Consider the following 20122-nt stretch of genomic DNA (forward strand, 5'->3'; position numbering starts at 1 on the left):
TGCTTTTGTTAACTATTAAAACTAGAGCTTTGTCACAGAAGTGACCACCACATGCGGCATTGAATTGACACAGAATATTTTTCATGTAATCTTCACAAAAAATAGCAGACACCATGCTCAATGTTTAAACGCACTTAGTGACGCTGTGACCTAGTTTTTGACCCGGCATGGCCCATGTTTGAACTTGGTCTAGACATCATTTAGATACAACTTCTGACCAAGTTTGGTGAAGCTCGGATAAAAACTACTTGAATTAGAGAGCGGACACCATGCTCAATGTTTAAACGCACTAAGTGACTCTGTGACCTAGTTTTTGACCCGGCATGATACATATTCAAACTTGAACTAGACATTGTCTAAATACAACATCTGACCAAGTTTGGTGAAGATCGGATGAAAACTACGTGAATTAGAGAGCGGACACTGAATACGGACCGACCGACAGACTGACCGGCAGACCGACAGACAAGCTCACTCCTATATACCCCCTAAACTTCATTTGTGGGGTATAATTATAATCACATAATTTATAGATTATAATTGGTCATTAAAGTTGATAAACAGATATCAATAAAGAAACAATCATGTTATGCAAAGCTACAAACATCACTGGCCCCACTTATGTATCAATGGTAGTTTTAGAACCATTATTACAATTGATATAGAACCTGATTTTGAAAATAGTTTAAGAGCCAGATATGTTGGTACCTGCCGATAAATGGCTCGTATGTTGTTGTTGTTTTTAGTTTAAATATATCTCTAGATGTTCGATTTAAAATGCAAATTTGAGGGTTAAGCTTGACACTTTCGCATTTTCTTCACTTTTCTATAAACGACAAAGGTTTGTCGCTGAACTTTTAAACTAAAATACGATTAACATGTCAATTAATGGAAGAGCAGAAACCACAGTTGGCATTAAGTTTAAACTATTTATTACAGTATGATTGCATCTAAAGTCTTAGGCTATTAAGAGTGGGTCTCTTGAAAGCTTTGCCACAGTGACTCCTTTTGCAATGGCAAGGGCACTTACCTATTGAGATGTAGGGGCTAAGTTGTAGTTGGGGACATTTCTCTCTGGGCCTGAACTTGTGAGTATAAGCCTCTGTGAACAGATAAAATGGTCTTAGCGCCTCCCAGAAATGTGTGCCTGTAAACCAAATAATTCAATGAATTCTGAAATGGCATCTGCTATATTGAAAGTCAATGAAGTTAGTTTGATTAAATAAATGCTCAAATATTGCCTTCTATATATGTACTCTTTATACAAACAGTGTTCATCCCTCTGGAGCTTATTAAGTTATGTGCAAAACCAAAAAAGTGGTACGGATATAAGGAGGATAAATGAAGGACGGAGGTTACTGGTATTTAAAGACAATGACAAATCTTTACACCCCCCCCCCTGCACCATTTCATAACGTAGTGACTTAAAAAACCCTATATACTGCAAAGATCTCAAGGCTATTGGCGGCTATTATGCATATTTACGAGTGCACAGTAATGTTATTTAAATTTTTTAAGTAAGTAGCATGGAGTTTAATCAACACGTGAAATTAGGAGTACACACCTGCACATTATACACAGTAAATTACAGCCCAAATATACCTTGTGGATGAGATAATCTGGGCCCTTAGGCAGGAAAGTTTGAAACCCCAGGTTTAGACTGGCTGCACCCTGTGGGAAGTAATCGTTGAGCATTTGCCCCGAGGTCTTGCGCCAAGAGCCAACTACCCCCGATGCACAGGAAATGTCTCTGGGCGTCTGGGCCCAGCTGACCAGAGAGCCTGTTGTTAAGCTGGGTACCAATCAAGGATTGCATCAAGTCCTGACAACAATAAATTTATATTTAGGATATCGGAATTGATTGTTCACCAATAACAACTCAGAATAGCGTTGTATCAATGTTTAATGCGCATAAATTTGAAATTGAAAGTTAGGGGTTTTTAACCTCAAGGAATACATGGTAAAGTACAGTTTGTAGCAAGGTGTAATACTTATTTTTTTAAATCAAAAACAGGCCTTACTTGAGCAATTTAGAATGTGAGACTGTACACCTTTAATTATGCGATTTACAACTTAAAATGTGATAACAGACAACTTTAAATGTAAGACTACATAATTTTAAATGTGATACTCAGCAACTGAAAATGTGAGACAATACAGCTTTAAATGTGACACTGTAAAGCTTAAAGTGTGAGACTGCACACCTTTAAATGTGACAGTTTATGACTTATACTTGAGACTAAACAACTTTAAATGTGAGACAATTAATACAACTGTATGACATATAATAAGAAACAATAGATGCGAGTTGAATACTGTAAGTGTATGAGTACTTGATCACACATGTTTTATCTGTGGATCAGACAGAAATACAGATGAACGTCTATATTGAAAAGAAGTCTATGACACTAGATATCTTGCAACCAGGAGCTGTACTAATTTAACTAGTAATTGTTGCCAATTCTGGTTAAAACTATTTGCTGTAGGTGATTTTGAATTGATACTTCTAGCTACTGGTGCTGAAATTGTGTGCATAAGGATATGAAAGCAATAAAGTGCTATTGTTTTGACAACATCCGGGCTCTAATTTGAACAAGGGCCGTTTTGTAAAACATGCATGCCCCCCTATATGGCCTATAAGTTGTAGTAGCAGCCATTGTGTGAATACGTTTTTTTGTCACTGTGAACGGTGGTGGTGGTGGTGGGTGGTGGTTGTTGGTGGTGGTGGTGTGGTGGTGGTGGTGGTGGTGGTGGTGGTGGTGGTGGTGGTGGTGGGTGGTGGTGGTGGTGTAGCTTACATTTGGTAAAATTTAAATATATTACAAGGGAGGAAAATGCTGTAACAAAAAAAACATGCATAAACGGTAGTTGTTTCTCTTCTTTGAACCATGATAAATCCTTAAAATGCCCATTTCCAGTAACTGTGACCTTCACCTGTGACCTTGACCTTTGACCTAGTGACCTCAAAATCAATAGGGGTCATCTGCGAGTCATGATCAATGTACCTATGAAGTTTCATGATCCTAGGCCCAAGCGTTCTTGAGTTATCGTCTGACAACCACCTGGTGGAGGGACCGACAGACAGACCGACCGACAGACAGACCGGCCGACGTACCGACATGAGCAAAGCAATATACCCCCTCTTCTTCGAAGGGGGGCATAATAATAATCTTATCCAATTATATGTGACATAAATAATTTATATAACTCCAACTTCAAAATAGTAATGAAACTTAGTGAAATAAGCAAATTAAACAAGTTATTTTTATCAAAGACTCTAAAATGTGCTAGAACTAGGGGCCAGCTCTAAGCAGAGAGTTTATTTTAAACATTTTTGGATCGGGACAATTCGGAAAAAATCATGCTGTTTTGAATTAAATTGGGAAAATGGTTGTTGTTTTTGCTATAAAAAAATAAACATTGAGAATAGTGCTATCTATATTAATTGCACTAAGGTCCAAGTTATAGAGCTGAATAAGGAAATTAACTCAATGTTGCAACCTATTAAAACATTTTTGGGGGGCAAACCTTGAATTGAAAATTTTAGCCAGTAATTATGGGAAAATATAGATTTTTTGAGAATAGGAGTGGGACTGAATTTTGGCCCCAATTTCGACAAAATAATTAATACTGTAAGGTCTTACCTGAGGCTCAAGGAGCTGAGCTGATATTGCTAAGGGCCGAGTTTGAGTTCTGATTAACGTTGGGTTGAGAGTCGATGGGCATACTGGACCACACAACACAACTGCTGTCATTTGTCAATGCCTTCTCAGCCTCGATTCAATACGAGGCCTATGGGCTCGGAGTGGGAAGTGCTCGTAACAAAGCTAGACATATTCACATTTTGCGCCTTGTTTATAATCTTGAGCGGAATTTGCGTCTGAGGCATGCCCCAAGGATGTATTGTGCTCTGGGTGTTCACAGCCAAGTCATTACTGCCTTTCTTCGTCAGCAAAAGCGTCAGAAGCGTGTTCTCTTTGGACAGTTTACACGCCTGAGAGGACAAACCGAGATGTCCATAACGCTATTACTGTCAAAACTATCAACAGCAGAAGTATCTACTTTGGAAAACCTACACTTCTAAATTAATCGCTTCAATTGTTCCTTGATTTTTTGCCCTGTTTCTTGCTGAATTTCTGTTGGTCCCATAATGAATGGAACAAGTTATTCAACTTTGTATTCTGTGATATTCTTTGTGATGTCCCAGAGCAAGCACACTGGCTGTTAGTTTTACCATTTCTACTGCTTATATTTAACAAAACTACTCAGGCTTGAGTGTGGAAAACTCGACCAGGACATTGCGGTTGTTGAGAACAGCCCGTGAAAACTTGACGTGCTGAGAATTTCCTGCAGAACAGAATTGTTCAACGATGCTGATCCTTCGAGGCTGCAGGTCAAAAGTGAGGAGTTAGTGGTCAGGGGAGGGGAAGGGTCGTCCTTGACTGGATCTCCTGCATGCTGGACTGGTACTGATGCTGGGCCAACTCGATACCAATGCTGGTGCTCTCCTGAAAACAGCACAGTGGGTTATATGAATGTGTAACAAATGTTTATATTACAATCTACAACAAACTATGCCTCTTGATTAGTTGTGAAGGTTTTCAACAGCAAAAATTCATTCTCATGAATGTCTTATCTGGTATTTCATTGGTTCCGTGTCCTGAATAGCATGAACATATATACAATTAAACCATTTCGTATTGAAACATTAAAAGTTATGGCTATTGCTATAATAACCTGTAAATTCATAATTATAGTTTTTCTTAACTTTCAGAGATATAATTTCATAAGTCAATATGCAGCTCGTCAATATAAGGAAGTGTCGTCCCAGATTAGCATGTCCACATAAGCTAATCAGGGAAAAAACTTTCTGACTAGAATGAATTATCATAAAGATGATTCTTCTTTTCAACCAAAAAATACCTTTGAAGAGGAAAGTGCTGTCTCTTCTAAGCCTGTGCAGAATGCAGAATGCACAGGCTTATCTGGGACAACAATTTAAGCACATGCATGAAGCCCCATTTTCCACAGCAAGGCGTATTTATCTTATTTATCTTTTTAGCCATTTTTTCCAGCATAACAAGACCAAGAAATGGAAAATTATATTGTTAAAAATTTAATATTGTTTGAGTGCACCCATTCTTTTAATCACTTTACTTTTACAAAGCATTCATATATGTTTTACTTTAATATAGGTTTCAATAAATGGGAGGCAAAAACTAAACAAGAGTGCCAAACTGTCACAAGATACGCCCGTTCGAAGGTTTTTGACACCATGCTCAATGCTTGAAATGCACTAAGTGACCTCGAGACCTAGTTATGGACCCGGCATATTTGAACTTGACCTGGATATCATTTAGATGTAATCTCTGACTTAATTTGGTGAAGATCAGATGAAAACTACTTCAATTAGAGAGCGGACACCATGCTAAGTGCTTGAAATGCACTATGTGACCTCGTTTTTGACCCGGCATGACCCATATTCAAACTTGACCTACATATCATCTAGACACAACTTCTGACCAAATTAGGTGAAGATCAGATGAAAACTACTTCAATCAGAGAGCGGACACCATGCCAAATGCTTGAAATGCACTGAGTAACCTCGTGACCTAGTTTTTGACTCGGCATGACCAATATTTCAACTTGACCTACATATCATCTAGACACAACTTCTGACCAAATTTGGTGAAGATCGGTGAAAACTTCTTCAATTAGAGAGCGGACACCATGCTTAATCCTTGAAAAGCACTAAGTGACTCCGTGACCTAGTTTTTGACCCGGCATGACCCATATTCAAACTTGACCTAAATGTTGTCTAATCACAACTTCTGACCAAGTTTGGTGAAGATCGGATGAAAACTATTTGAATTAGAGAGCGGACACTGCTGTGGACGCTGCCCGCCCACCGCCCGCCAAGGGTGAAACTATATTACGTCCCGTTTTTAAAAACGTGCGTATAAAAAAATAAATGTCTGTAAAAAAATACTTATTTCATCCTGTTTAAACTTTAAACACCTTTACTGCATCTGTACACACCAACTGCATGCCCATATTTGGAAATCTGGATGAATTATGGAACTTTCATATACCCTAGGGGTGCAAAATAAACTGGACAAAAGCCAAGCGTGGGGGTGGTTTTGAAAAAATCAGTATTTTTTTTTAAAGCATGGAAAGCCTACCTAAAAATGTGCATGCAGTTCCGTGAAATGATGCTGATTAAGAAAATAATACATTACATTATATTTGGAAAGGTGCCCATAACGGGTGCGCTTCCTTAAGCAAGATTTTATAGTGAACCTATATTTCAGAGTATTTCTTTTTATTTTAACATATTTTCACAGAAAGCATTGTGTTCACAACTGTGTGTGCATTTTAGAATGTATTCATTATACTGTGTCATCACAACTGCATCTATGTCCATAATAGCCCCTGTGACCGTTTAGGAGTCAATGTTCACATTGAGCCAAATGTATCCCCAGCTGCTAGGGTAATAGCAAAACATATAATTGGGCTGTGCTCAGTGAAAAAGGGGTTTTATACATGTGCGTAAAGTGTCATTCCAGATTAGCCTGTGCACTCCCCACAGGCTAATCAAGGATGACACTTTCCGTCTAAACTTGATTTTTGCTAAGAAGAGACCTTTTTGAAACGAAAAATATCATTAAAGCAAAACTAGAGCTTTGTCACTGAATGTGACTTATACCCCCATACCACTTTGACGCAGGATAAAAAGTTGTTTAAAAGTTTCGGATGAATACAATTTGAATTAGAGTCCTGACAAAGTGGCGCCGTTGAAAATGCACTAATTGACCCTATGACCTAGTTCTTGACCCAACATGACCCATATTCGAACTTGACCTAGATATCAACTAGATGCAACTACTGACCAAGATTGGTAAAGATCGGATGAATACAATTTGAATAAGAGTCCGGACAAAGTGGCGCTGTTGAAAATGGACTAATTGACCCTATGACCTAGTTTTTTACCTGGCATGACCCATATTTGAACTTGGCCTAGATATCAACTAGATGCAACTACTGACCAAGTTTGGTGAAGATAAGATTTATACAATTTGAATTAGAGTCCGGACAAAGTAAAATGCACTAATTGACCCTTTGACCTAGTTTTTGACCCAGCATGACCCATATTCGGACTTGACCTAGATATCAACTAGATGCAACTTCTGACCAAGTTTGGTGAAGATCGGATGAATACAATTTGAATTAGAGTCCGGACAAAGTGGCGCCGTTGAAAATGCACTAATTGACCCTATGACCTAGTTTTTGACCCGGCATGACCCATATTCGAACTTGGCCTATATATCAACTAGATGCAACTGCTGACCAAGTTTGGTGAAGATCGGATGAATACAATTTGAAATAGAGTCCGGACAAAGTGGCCCCTTTGAAAATGCACTTATTGACCCTATGACCTAGTTTTTGACCCGGCATGACCCATATTCGAACTTGGCCTAGATATCAACTAGATGCAACTGCTGACCAAGTTTGGTGAAGATCGGATGAATACAATTTGAATTAGAGTCCGGACAAAGTGATGCCTTCCGCCCGCCGCCCGCCCGCCGCCCGCCCGCCCGCCAAGGGGTTTCACATAATACGTCCCGTATTTTATACGGGCGTATAATAAAAATGTCTTCCAAAAGTTGCAAAAAGACACATACATTTTTTACCATGCCTTGAAATGTCTTAGCTTGTTAAAATCTGTTTAAATTCACAATAGAAAACATATCCAAAGTAAATCAATATCCAACAAATTAAATGTTCAGTTTCAGTGCTCATTTCATTATTCCACTAGCATATAAGGAAACGCCTATTATGGTGTACTTTATAAAGAAGGAAAGAAAATCTGTTCAGTATTCACATACACCTGGGAGTAAAATTATGTTACAGGCCACTTGCCCTTAATTACTTCTAGCTGATAACACTACTTTGCTCTTACTTTGATGACGCCCACAAATCCAAATTTTTACAGTAACCAATACCAAGACATGAAATTTTTCTAAGTATAAAATTGAAAACATTAACTTTGTTTCATATGTTTAGGGAAAATAAAAGTTTCAGTAAAAATATTACCCACACACCCTCAAACACAAATCATATACATGTAACAGGGCTTGATTGTCTCATCTTTGTGAAGCGTTTCAGCCCACTCATTTTAAATTTGTTAAAGTTGTGAACAAATGAGGAGCAAACTCCTTAAAATTGCCAAAATTTGAGTCACAAACTTGTTTTAATTGTGAAACTTTGAGTCACGAAATTCTCAAATTTGTGATAAACGACCATTCCCTAAAATAGCCATGAATCATGCTCTTTGAAGACAGACTTATATTGAATACCTCTTCAAAACAGGCCCTGAATGATAAAACAGCAAAATATTAGTCACCAATTCAAGCTGGAGACTGGAGTGATACACGCCTGATCCTGGAAAAATATTTATACTCGGCATGACGCTTCAAGGTTTTAAAAAAAAAAATAACTTTTTCGTGGACACTTAAATTCGTGAATTTTGTATTTTCGAAAAAAGGAAGTTGCCCTGGGTGACTTTGTTATGTGTTTGAGCTAATTTCATGGATCAGTAAGCCCACAAAATCAACATTAATTAATGTCCCACAATTAAAAATGAATTTACAGTTCATAATCAACATGTTTTTTAGAAATGTGTTTGTTTATTTGTTTTTAATTTAAATTCAGACTTAACTTGAGTCTTATTCTGGGACAACTGGGCTTAATGAATGTAAATAATGTCCTCCCACATTAGCCTGCACAGTCCTCACAGGCTATAACCTGAGACGACAATTTCCACCAAGAATTGATTTTTGTTTGGAAGAAATTCCCTTTAAACTAAAATTTCCTCAAAAGCGGAAAGCATTATCCCTGATAATTCTGAGTGCGCACTGCACAGGCTAATCTGTGGATGGTACATAACATGCATTAAGCACCCTTTTCCCATAACAAGGCTCACCTGGTATCATCTTGTACAACTCTGTAACAGACTGTGGGGGGATTTACTTTGAGCCTCATTCTGAGAAAACAGGGCTTAATAAATTGTGCACTAAGTGCACTAGCCTATAGAGCCACACAGGCTTATCAGAGACAACACTTTCCGCTAGACTGACATTTTCTTTAAGAAGAGACTTCCTATATACAAAAAATTGCATAAATGCGGAAACTAGTGTCATCCATGATTTTCCTGTGCAGACTACACAGGCTAATCTGGGACCGCACTTTACACACATGCATTTAGTCACTGTACAGACTACACAGGCTAATCTGGGATCACACTTTACACACATGCATTTAGTCCCTGTACAGACTACACACGCTAATCTGGGACCACACTTTACACACATGCATTTAGTCCCTGTGCAGACTACACAGGCTAATCTGGGACCACACTTTACACACATGCATTTAGCCCCTGTGCAGACTACACAGGCTAATCTGGGACCACACTTTACACACATGCATTTAGTCCCTGTGCAGACTACACAGGCTAATCTGGGACCACACTTACACACATGCATTTAGTCCCATTATCCCAGAGGGAGGCACATATGTTTCTTGAAAAAACACTCAACAACAGACTGTAAGCAGACTTAACTTAAGTTTGTGGAATGAGGCCGGAGTCCTTTTAATAGGGAAAATTCTTGGTGTTTTTACCACAAATTGGGACATTGTGTTGTTGGTTTTTTGCTTACACATACTATACAATTGAGAATAAGCGTTTTCAATATTGCATTTAATAAGGTTCAATTATAAGAGTTGGGTAAAGAGATAAACTTGATAGTGTGATAAATTTCTTTTACTTTACCTTCAATTGGGAATTTTAGGAAGTTGTTTGGGAAAAATACATAGTTCCAGTATTTGGTATGGGGCCGATTTTAGCCACAATATTTGACAAAAAAACAATAACACAGTTTACACATCAAGAACACCTCCTGCAAACAGGCTCTATACGATCAAGGCATTCAAAGCTTTACTAAATATCTCACAACGTTATACAAACTCAAGGCCTGCATGGGGATGACAGGAATTCTTGTGGTGTTATGTAACTGAGGTTTCTGTATTGGTAAGTTGGAAAGCAACAAGCTAAAAAATGTTTTGATTTATTGATCCTCAAGTAAATGAAGTCGTGCTGTAAACACGATACATAAAAGAAAAGACCCAATTTTAACTTCGATGAAATCATATTTTTGTCCACTTCATATAAAGCATTTTTAATACAGAGGTAACACTGTAAAACCATTATTTCATCTCCTAATTACTTAATAATAACTACTGTCAAATCATATAAAGCAGCATTACCGGCAACAATAAGTAGATGGGTAAAATCAGTGTTAAAAGCTGCTGGTCTCGGGAACACATTTAAACCTCACAGTACAAGGGCAGCTTCAACATCAAAAGCTAATCATTTAGGTGTTTCATTGCAAACTATCTTAAACACGGCCGGCTGGTCACATGCAAAAAACATTTGCTAAATATTATTCAAAAGAAGTTCACAATGAAAATCAACATTCTCTGGTTTTTCAATCAGCTATTTATGTGGAAAATAAAAAGTGTACATATTCTATCATGAATTCTTGTTTATCTCTTTATTCCCGCACAAATTTGCAGAAATTCTCTAAAATCTGGTGTGGGGCTCATTAAGGGGTTATGCAGGAGATGAAATTGAATAATTCTCCGAGACTTACCTTCGTAGATGGGAAGGTGAAGGTTGATTGTCATTTCATCTACTGCAAACCCCTTAAAAGCTCAACACGCCCTACCCAATCCCACCCATTCCATCTTTTCTACAAATTTGTTAAACAAAGTATTCCTTAATGAATATTTTGCAAACTCTAAAGCCTGATATTCTTGGCTGCGGAAGCTGCGTCATCTCTCGTGTTGAGTTCTTAAGGGGTTTGCAGTAGATGAAATTACAATCAACCTTCACCTTCCCATCTACGAAGGTAAGTCTCGGTTAATTATTCGTTTGAGGCTATTTTTTGTTGATTTTAAGGTTTTACCAATCCACAAATTTATCACAAACACACGGGAAATGAACTGACTCAAATTCCTCATTTATTTTATCCAAACTGAGTAATCCACACATTAACTTATTATATGTCCATGAAATAATATTGTAATCACCAAAAGTTCATGAGGAGGAATATCAATGATTTTGCAATATACAAACAATTTAAGTGGAAATATTTTACCTTATGTAAATTCATTCTGTTCTTTACCACCTCATCTTTTTGCATTCTTAATAAACAGGAAACACACAAGACTGCGCGTTCCTGGTGTATTTATGGGTCTGTAAAACAGACCCATAACCGAAGCATTTTATTTGTTTTTAAATAAGTGCCTTATTATAATTACAGTGCTTTCAACAGGAATTTTTTCAGAAGCCCCGGGGCCATTGGGGGGGACAAGATTTAACAAAAAATGTTTTAAACCTTTCCCGCATAGATATGCATAATCGCGCCACGATTGATTCCTTAATACATCCGTATGAAACCATACTTTTTATACTGCCATCCTGCTACTTTTACCGTTGCTACTCATTACCCTATAATCCCGTATATTCCATTATAAAAAGGACATTCTGATAAATATTTAAGATAAAAGTGCTCAAAATTTCCAAGAAACGCAAACATTCACCATTTGTTGTCAAATTTTGGCATATCTGTTACTGTGTAAAGATGTGATAAAAACGTCCAATCAGGGTGTTTTTTTCCACTTAACACGCGTAAATCGCCTGACGTGATGTTTCCGGTTTTATGCATTATAATTATTATATCTCAATCATATTTCAATTAGATCTAACAAAGTATATAACTATCATAAAATGATTTTATTCGTATAATTTGATATATTAGAAAGAATGATATTAAATTAGTTTTTCCCAAATCAATTGACTTTTCACAGGAAAATATTCCAAAACCACAATGGAATTTTTCCCCAAATTGACAAAGAAAAGGTCTTACAAAGGGTCTATGTTACCTTCTGAGTATTCAGTTTATTCTGTCCACCACATCCTTTCCCCCTTAATAGTTTTGACTAAACCAACTTTAATTGTGAAACTTTAAAACTTTAAATGTGAGAATTAACAACTAAAAATGTAAGACTACATAATTTTAAATGTGATACTTGCCAACTTTAACTGTAAAACAATTCAACTTTTAACATGACACTAAACAACTTAAAATATGAGACTGTACACATTTGAATGTGCACAACTTATAACACGAGACTAAACAACTTTAAATGTTAGACAATACAACAAGTCATAAGACACAATACTGTAAGTATATGAGAACTTGATCACACACGTTTTGCCTATGGATTAGACAGAAATGCAAAAACAGATTAAAGTCTATGGTGAATTAAGTATATGATACTCTGTCCTGCTACCAGGGGCCATTATACTAGTAATTATAGCCTATTCTGGTTAAATCTATTATATGTACGTGATATTGAATCGATACTAGTTGATGTCTACATTTTATGCCGTTGTTTTTGTTAGACAGACCTTTGATGTAAAGTTTAGTCACTGGCGTTGAAAGAGTGTGCATAAAGATATGAAAGCAGTATAGTGATTTTGTCTTTGCAAACATCCGGTTTTAATTTAAATATAAATCATATTCAGTTATACATGAACACAAATACTTAACAATTTAGAAGTTTTGATTGGTATTTTAATTGTACTAAGTTTAAACTTATACAGCTTAATAAGGCAAGTGACTCATTGTTGCAACCTATCAAACACTTTTTATGGCAAATATTGCATTGTAAATTTTAACCAGTAAATATTTATAAAAAAAAACAACACTTTTTGAGGAATGGGGCTGAATTAAGGCCCAATCTTTGACAAAATTACTAACACTGTAAGGTCTCACCTGAAGCTCAGAAGCTGAGCTGATATGCTGGCCTCGCGGATATTGTTAAGGGCCGAGTTTGAGTTCTGATTAACTTCGGGTTGAGAGTCGAAGGGCGTACTGGACCATACAACAAAACTGGTGTCATGTTTTTAAGCCTTCTTTAGTCTCAATTCAATGCGATGCCCTTTGGGCTCGGAGTGCAAAACCGGACGTGTTTACTGTTAGCAACTTGTTTTCAATAATGGGGGGAATTTGCGTCTGAGGCGCACCGCATGAATATATTGTGCGCTGAGGACAGTCCGTAACGCTTCTACTGTCCTAACAATCTACAGCAGATATACTTCTGAATGAATCGTTTCGATTGTTCCTTGATTTGCTCCCGTTCCTCGCTGAATATATAGCTGTCTTATAAAGAATTAAACAAACTATACAACGTTTAATCCTTCGTGAGATTCTTTGTGATGTCCACAGCGAGAACTAACTGTTAGCGTTAACTGTTAGCGTTGCCATAAGTACTGCTATAACGTCTCACTTCTGTAACACTCATCCCACTCGGGCACTAGAGCTAAACAAAACTACTCGGGCATGCTTGGGGAAATCTCGACACAGACATTTCGGCTGTTCATAACAGCGCGTGAAAACTTGACGTGCTGAGGATTTATTGCAGAACAGACTTGTGTAACGATGCTGACCCTTTGAGGCCGGAAGTCCAGTGGGAGGGGCTAGAGATCAGGGGAGGGAAAGGATCGTTTTGTATTGGGGCTCCTGCAGGCCGGACTGGTACTGTTGCTTGGCCAACTCGATATCAATGCTGGTGCTCTCCTCAAAACAACAACACTAGAGTGGGGGATATGAACTTGTAACACATTTTTATTTTACAATGTATAATACACTACATATATGCCTCTTGATTGGATGTGAAGGTTTTCAACAGCAAAACATAATTATCTGAATTTCTAATTTGGCATTCATTGGTGCCTTGTCCTAAATAGCAATTAATGAAAATTAATGCAATTAAACCATTTCGTATTAAAACATTAAAAGTGTTGGCTAATGCTTTAATAACCTGTAAATTAATAGATATTATTCTTACTTAACTTTCAGTGTAATTTTATAAGCCAAATTGCCGCTCATCAATATTAGAAGCTTTCGTCCCAGATTAGCATGTGAAATCCACATAAGCAAATCAGGGAGGACACTTTCTGATGATACTGGATTTTCACAAAAGAAGATACTTATTTTCAACAAAACATACCTTTAAAGAGGTAATTGTTGTCCCTAAGTAGCCTGTGCAGACTGCACAGGCTAATCTGGGACTACAATCTAAGCACATGCATTAAGCCCTATTTTTCCACAGCGTGGCTCATTGATGTTTTTAGCCAGTTTTTTTCCTATATAACAACAAAACAGAATGGAAAATCATCTTGTTAAAAATAATTAATTGTTTATTGTACTCATATTCATAATCTGTTAACTTTTACAATTCTTTCACAGAGGATTCACTGTTGATACAAGTTTCAACAAGCAAATTCTTTGAATTGATATCCCCCGCCGATATGCTTCTGGACACAAAAGTGTTATATTTGACACTCAAAAAAGCATTTTTCAAGATACAAAGGACCATAGCTCCGTTATTAACAGATGGTGTACAATGCCATTTGGCGTGCATCATTCTCTTATCCATATATATACTCATACCAAGTTTCAATGCAATCCGCTTAAGCACTTCCAAGATATGGCTCCGGACGAATGGACGGACGGAAAGACGGACGGAGGGACAACGCCAAAAAAAATATCCCTCCACCTATGGCTGGGGATAATAATAAATGGGAGGCAACAACTTCATATTAATGTATTCCCAAAGTTACAAAAACACACACACCATTTTTACCATGCCTTTACAGGTCTTTGGTGTTAAACTCTGTTTAAATTCACACTAGACAACAGTTCCAAAGTAAGCCATCATGTCATAAAAGTTGTAAGGAATATTACAAATTAATAAAATATGAAACAATTTAATGGCAACAACTCACTGCTGGTACATATTGACAGTTCTCTCCCTTGTTAGTGTAAGCTAAATTAATTAAAGGCCACAATATACTAAATGATTTCCCTATATAATTCAATGTAAAAGCGACAAATTAAAGAGAAAATAAATGCAACATTTAGAACATAGAGACCACCATAACCATACTTTTTTCTGAAAGTTCATTCTAAGCTGAATCGATTTAAGCAATAAAAAAGATATGTCATGTTAAAACCAAACATTAACTTTACTCAAATCAAACTCTACTTCTTTTGCACCTTAAATTTTCCGGTCATTTTCTAGTGCAATGTAACTGTTTTCAGGTCAAACTTGTACTTAAGTCTCTAACTTTATCATATGTCAGGGATAAAGCAGTGAGCACCTTTTCTTTCCCTTCCAATATATCCAAGAGATAAAGCCAGAACACCAGTCTAAAGTGTAAAACATGGCTTCGAGTAAAATATGATTTTTTTTAGAGAGTACAGCCCTACATGAAACTATTATTTAGTATAATGTAACCTATAAGACAACCTGAACTGTTTACAACGCAAAAAATATGCACTTCCTTATCATTTTTCATCTATCCTCAATGTGTATGCCAAACTTCAGATTGATCTTTTACGTAGAAATGTTTGAACAATGAAAATTATTATAATAATGCCTGATAAGACATATGGCTTCCATTGCCTGTGCTTAGATTTATAAAGGGCTTTCAAGAGCAAATAATATTAACTTATATAACAGAATACAGTAAATATACTGTAAACATCTTATATGCTATATCGTAGAAGAAATATAATATTATTAAAACGTGTTTAAGCTTCTTTCAGTGCGAATTTGTGAGTTTAGAGTTGCTCAATACGAGATTCTGTACTTTTTATTATCCCCTGCCATAGGCGGAGGGATACTGTTTTGGTGTTGTCTGTCAGTCCTTCCATCCATCCGTCTTTCCGTCCGTCCACCCGTCTTTTCGGAGCCATATCTTGTAAGTGCTTTGGCGGATTTCATTGAAACTTGGTATGAGTATGCATATGGATAAGAGGATGATGTACCCCAAATGGCATTGTACACCATCAGTTAATAACAGAGTTATGGCCCTTTGTATCTTGAAAAATGCTTTTTGTGTGTCCGGAGCCATATTTTTGAAGTGCTTTGGCGGATTTTATTGAAACATGAAATGAGAATATATATGGATAAGAGGATGATGCACGCCAAATGGCATTGTACACCATCTGTTAATAACAGAGTTATGGCCCTTTTTATCTTGAAACAATGTTGTTTTGAGTGTCAAATATAATACTTTTGTGTCCAATAGCATATTGGCGTGGGCTATCAATTCAACGAATTTGCTTGTTTAAATTATTTTGCCATACAAATTTTCCCATTTAATAATTTTTCTTTACACTTTTCAATACTCGTTAACTCCATGAAATAAAATGCATTTATTACATGTTACTAGCAAGAACGCATAATATCCCGTGAAAAAAAGGTGGTTTTATGTAAATCGTGCTCCTTTGTGACTTGGCCTGTTTTGACAAAAAAAACAACACTGTATACACAATGAAAACTTAACACCTCCTCACAAACAGACTCTATACGGCATTAGATGGCATAGATTCCAATTAAATAGGCTTAATTAAATATCTCACAGCTTTATAAAAACTCAAGGCTTGCATGGGGATGACAGAAATTATTGCAGTGTTGTGTTTTTGAGGTGTCTGTATCGGTAAGTTGGAAAGCATCGAGCTGGAGAAGGGTTTGAGTTATTGATCATCAAGTAAAATAAGTTGTACTGAAAACACGATATACACAAGAATAGACGCCATTTTACCTTCTGTGAAATCATATCATATCATTCTCGTCCACTTCACTTATATATACACTGCAAAAACATTATTATTCGCGGGACATTATTTTTTATTGATTTTAAGGGTTGAACGATCCACAAATTAAATACAAACACACTGGAAAATAACTGACACAAATTCCATATTTATTGTTTCCAAACTGAGAAAGTCACGCATTAACTACCACGTCCATGAAAGTCTTTTTTTAACCACAAAATAACATGCGGACAAATTTATATGATTTTACAAAAAACAAACAATTTAAAAGGATATTTTACCTTATGTAAATTCAAACTATTCTCTTCCACCTCATCTTAATAAACAGGAAATACACAAGCAGGGCTTTTCCTTGAGTATTTATGGGTCTGTTAAACGAACCCATACCCAAAGCGTGTTATATGCTGTTCCTTATGAAAATTATATCTCAATTATGTTTCAATTAGATCTAACAAAGTTTATAACTATTATAATAGGATTTTATTCCTATAATTTGAAGTATAATTAAAACTTATTAAATGTGTTTTCCCAAATCAATGGACTTTTAGCACGAAACATTTTCAAAATCCCTAAACTGCATTTTTTCCCAAAGTGGCCAAGAAAAGGCCTGACAAAGCGTCTCTTTTACCTTCTGCGTCATGCTTGTCCCCCACATCCTCAGCATCGTTGTCCCGACTGTCAGCAGCAACTGGAGCAGTAGAATAGCTCGATGTATTTCTTGTATGTATATTTAGGACTTACACACATTGATATAAATGCAACAAGAGTTCTGCGGTCGGAGATGACCGCATTGAAGCCGGATTTTTGATTTAAATGACAGGAAAGTACCTTTCGTGTTTTTGTCAATGCAATACTTAAATTACTGAAATATTGTTCAAAGGTCAAAATGAAATGTAAGTACTTTTCAAGGCATGAGCAAACCTTGTGTTATGTTTTGAATGCATGCATATACATGAACAACAATAACATTTAAGGTCACAAATATGAACTTGAATTGACAATTAGGAAAGTTTGATCTCAATTTTTTTATTAGCAAATTAGTAACATATTGTTTGAAGTTTCCATCAATTTCATTATCAAACCTTCATATCAAGTTTGAAGACTCTAGGTCTAAGCATACCAAAGTATTAACAACTTTAACATATTTACATCCAAGGTCACAGTGACCTCGACCTTCAAATGAATGACCTTGAAATGACCAGTGGTCATCTAAGTGTGCTTGCAAACCTTTACGTCAAGTTTGAGATTCTAGGTCCAAGCATACCAAAGTTACAACAATTTTATCATTTTAACATTTAAGTTCACAGTGACCTTGACCTTCAAATGAATGACATTGAAATGAATGACCTTGAAATGACCAGTGGTCATCTAAGTGTGCTTGCAAACCTTTACGTCAAGTTTGAGATTCTAGGTCCAAGCATACCAAAGTTATAACAATTTTAACATTTTAACATTGAAGGTCACAGTGACCTTGACCTTCAAATGAATGACATTGAAATGAGCAGTGGTGATCTTCTAGTACTGGCCAACCTTTATGTCAAGTTTGAAGACTCTAGGTACAAGCATACCAAAGTTATAACATGGAATAAGAACTTTAACATTTTTACCTACCAAAGTTATAAGAACTTTAACATTTTTACATTCAAGGTCACAGTGACCTTGACCTTAGAATGAATGACCTTGAAATGACCAGTGGTCATCTAAGTGTGCTTGCAAACCTTCATGTCAAGTTTGAAGACTCTATGTCCAAGCATACCAAAGTTATAACAATTTTAACATTTTAACATTTAAGGTCACAGTGACCTTGACCTTCAAATGAATGACATTGAAATGACCAGTGGTCATCTTCTAGTACTGGCCAATCTTTATTTCAAGTTTGAAGACTCTAGGTACAAGCATACCAAAGTTATAACATGAAATAAGAACTTTAACATTTTTACATTCAAGGTCACAGTGACCTTGACCTTCAAATGAATGACCTTGAAATGTCCAGTGGTTACTTACTAGTTCTGGCCAACGTTCATGTCAAGTTTCAAGACTCTAGGTCCAAGCATACCAAAGTTATAACAACTTTAACATTTTTACATTCAAGGTCACAGTGACCTTGACCTTCAAATGAATGACCTTGAAATGTCCAGTGGTTACTTACTAGTTCTGGCCAACCTTCATGTCAAGTTTCAAGACTCTAGGTCCAAGCATACCAAAGTTATAACAACTTTAACATTTTTATATTGAAGGTCACAGTGACCTTCACCTTCAAATGAATGACCTTGAAATGACCAGTGGTCATCTGTTAATCCTGGCCAACCTTCATGTCAAGTTTGAAGACTCTAGGTCCAAGCATACCAAAGTTATACCATGAAATAAGAACTTTAACATTTTTACATTCAAGGTCACAGTGACCTTGACCTTCAAATGAATGACCTTGAAATGACCAGTGGTTACTAACTAGTTATGGCCAACCTTCATGTCAACTTTCAAGACTCTAGGTCCAAGCATACCAAAGTTATAACAACTTTAACATTTTTTATATTGAAGGTCACAGTGACCTTGACCTTCAAATGAATGACCTTGAAATGACCAGTGGTCATCTGTTAATCCTGGCCAACCTTCATGTCAAGTTTGAAGACTCTAGGTCCAAGCATACCAAAGTTATACCATGAAATAAGAACTTTAACATTTTCGAGCACGCCGCCACCCCGCCCGCCCGCCCGCCCCCCCGCCCGCCCGACAACATCAATCTATAAGCCGAGATTTTTTCGAAAAAAATCCGGCTAATAAAAATCAATAAGATATGTTCAACATCATAAAATATGGCAAATTAATAAATCTCACATTAAGTGTTACCTTTCTGTAAACATTGCATAAAATATCAATATATACTCCTCCAAAGATTACTTAACAATGTCATATTTTATTAAAAGAGTATTAATCCATATACATTTCTTACATGGCATGGTGTTTATAGAAATGAAAGTCTAAAAATAGCCTCAGTTGCTATGTAGATGTGCATATATGTAGAAATATTAAATTTTCAGTTGAAATGCTTTGTTTTTTCATGCAAAGTTTACAAGAACTAAATGTAAGGACCATAATGACACAAACGTTATGACAACATAACATAATATGCATTATATCTTATGTTCCAACAAAAACCCTCACATTGTATAATCGGATAACTATATGTGCACATAAATTATTTGTATCTTTAACTACACACTTAATGTTGTATTGTAACAACACACACTACTATGTTCGTATGCTAAACAACACATTGTCATTGAAATACTAATCACTAATTTCAACAACTAATACATACATGTACACACTATTCCACTCTGAACACCACGATGTTGTCACTCCGTTCC

At 36.4% G+C, this 20122-nt stretch overlaps 1 long non-coding RNA gene across 1 annotated transcript in view; it reads right to left on the reverse strand.

Moving 5' to 3' along the window:
- The window catches only part of LOC127869143 (uncharacterized), a 46782-nt gene extending 26681 nt beyond the window's left edge, over window positions 1-20101 (reverse strand). Inside the window, exons 1-6 of the long non-coding RNA XR_008044426.1 lie at window positions 20074-20101; window positions 17383-17442; window positions 12903-13706; window positions 3645-4508; window positions 1603-1822; window positions 1031-1147 (exon numbers count right to left, since the gene is read on the reverse strand). This is a non-coding gene — a long non-coding RNA (uncharacterized LOC127869143). The remainder of the gene's footprint in view (window positions 1-1030; window positions 1148-1602; window positions 1823-3644; window positions 4509-12902; window positions 13707-17382; window positions 17443-20073) is intronic.
- Between the last annotated feature and the right edge of the window lie 21 nt (window positions 20102-20122).

The sequence above is a fragment of the Dreissena polymorpha genome, chromosome 2, assembly GCF_020536995.1.
Source record: "Dreissena polymorpha isolate Duluth1 chromosome 2, UMN_Dpol_1.0, whole genome shotgun sequence".
NCBI classification, from domain to species: domain Eukaryota; kingdom Metazoa; phylum Mollusca; class Bivalvia; order Myida; family Dreissenidae; genus Dreissena; species Dreissena polymorpha.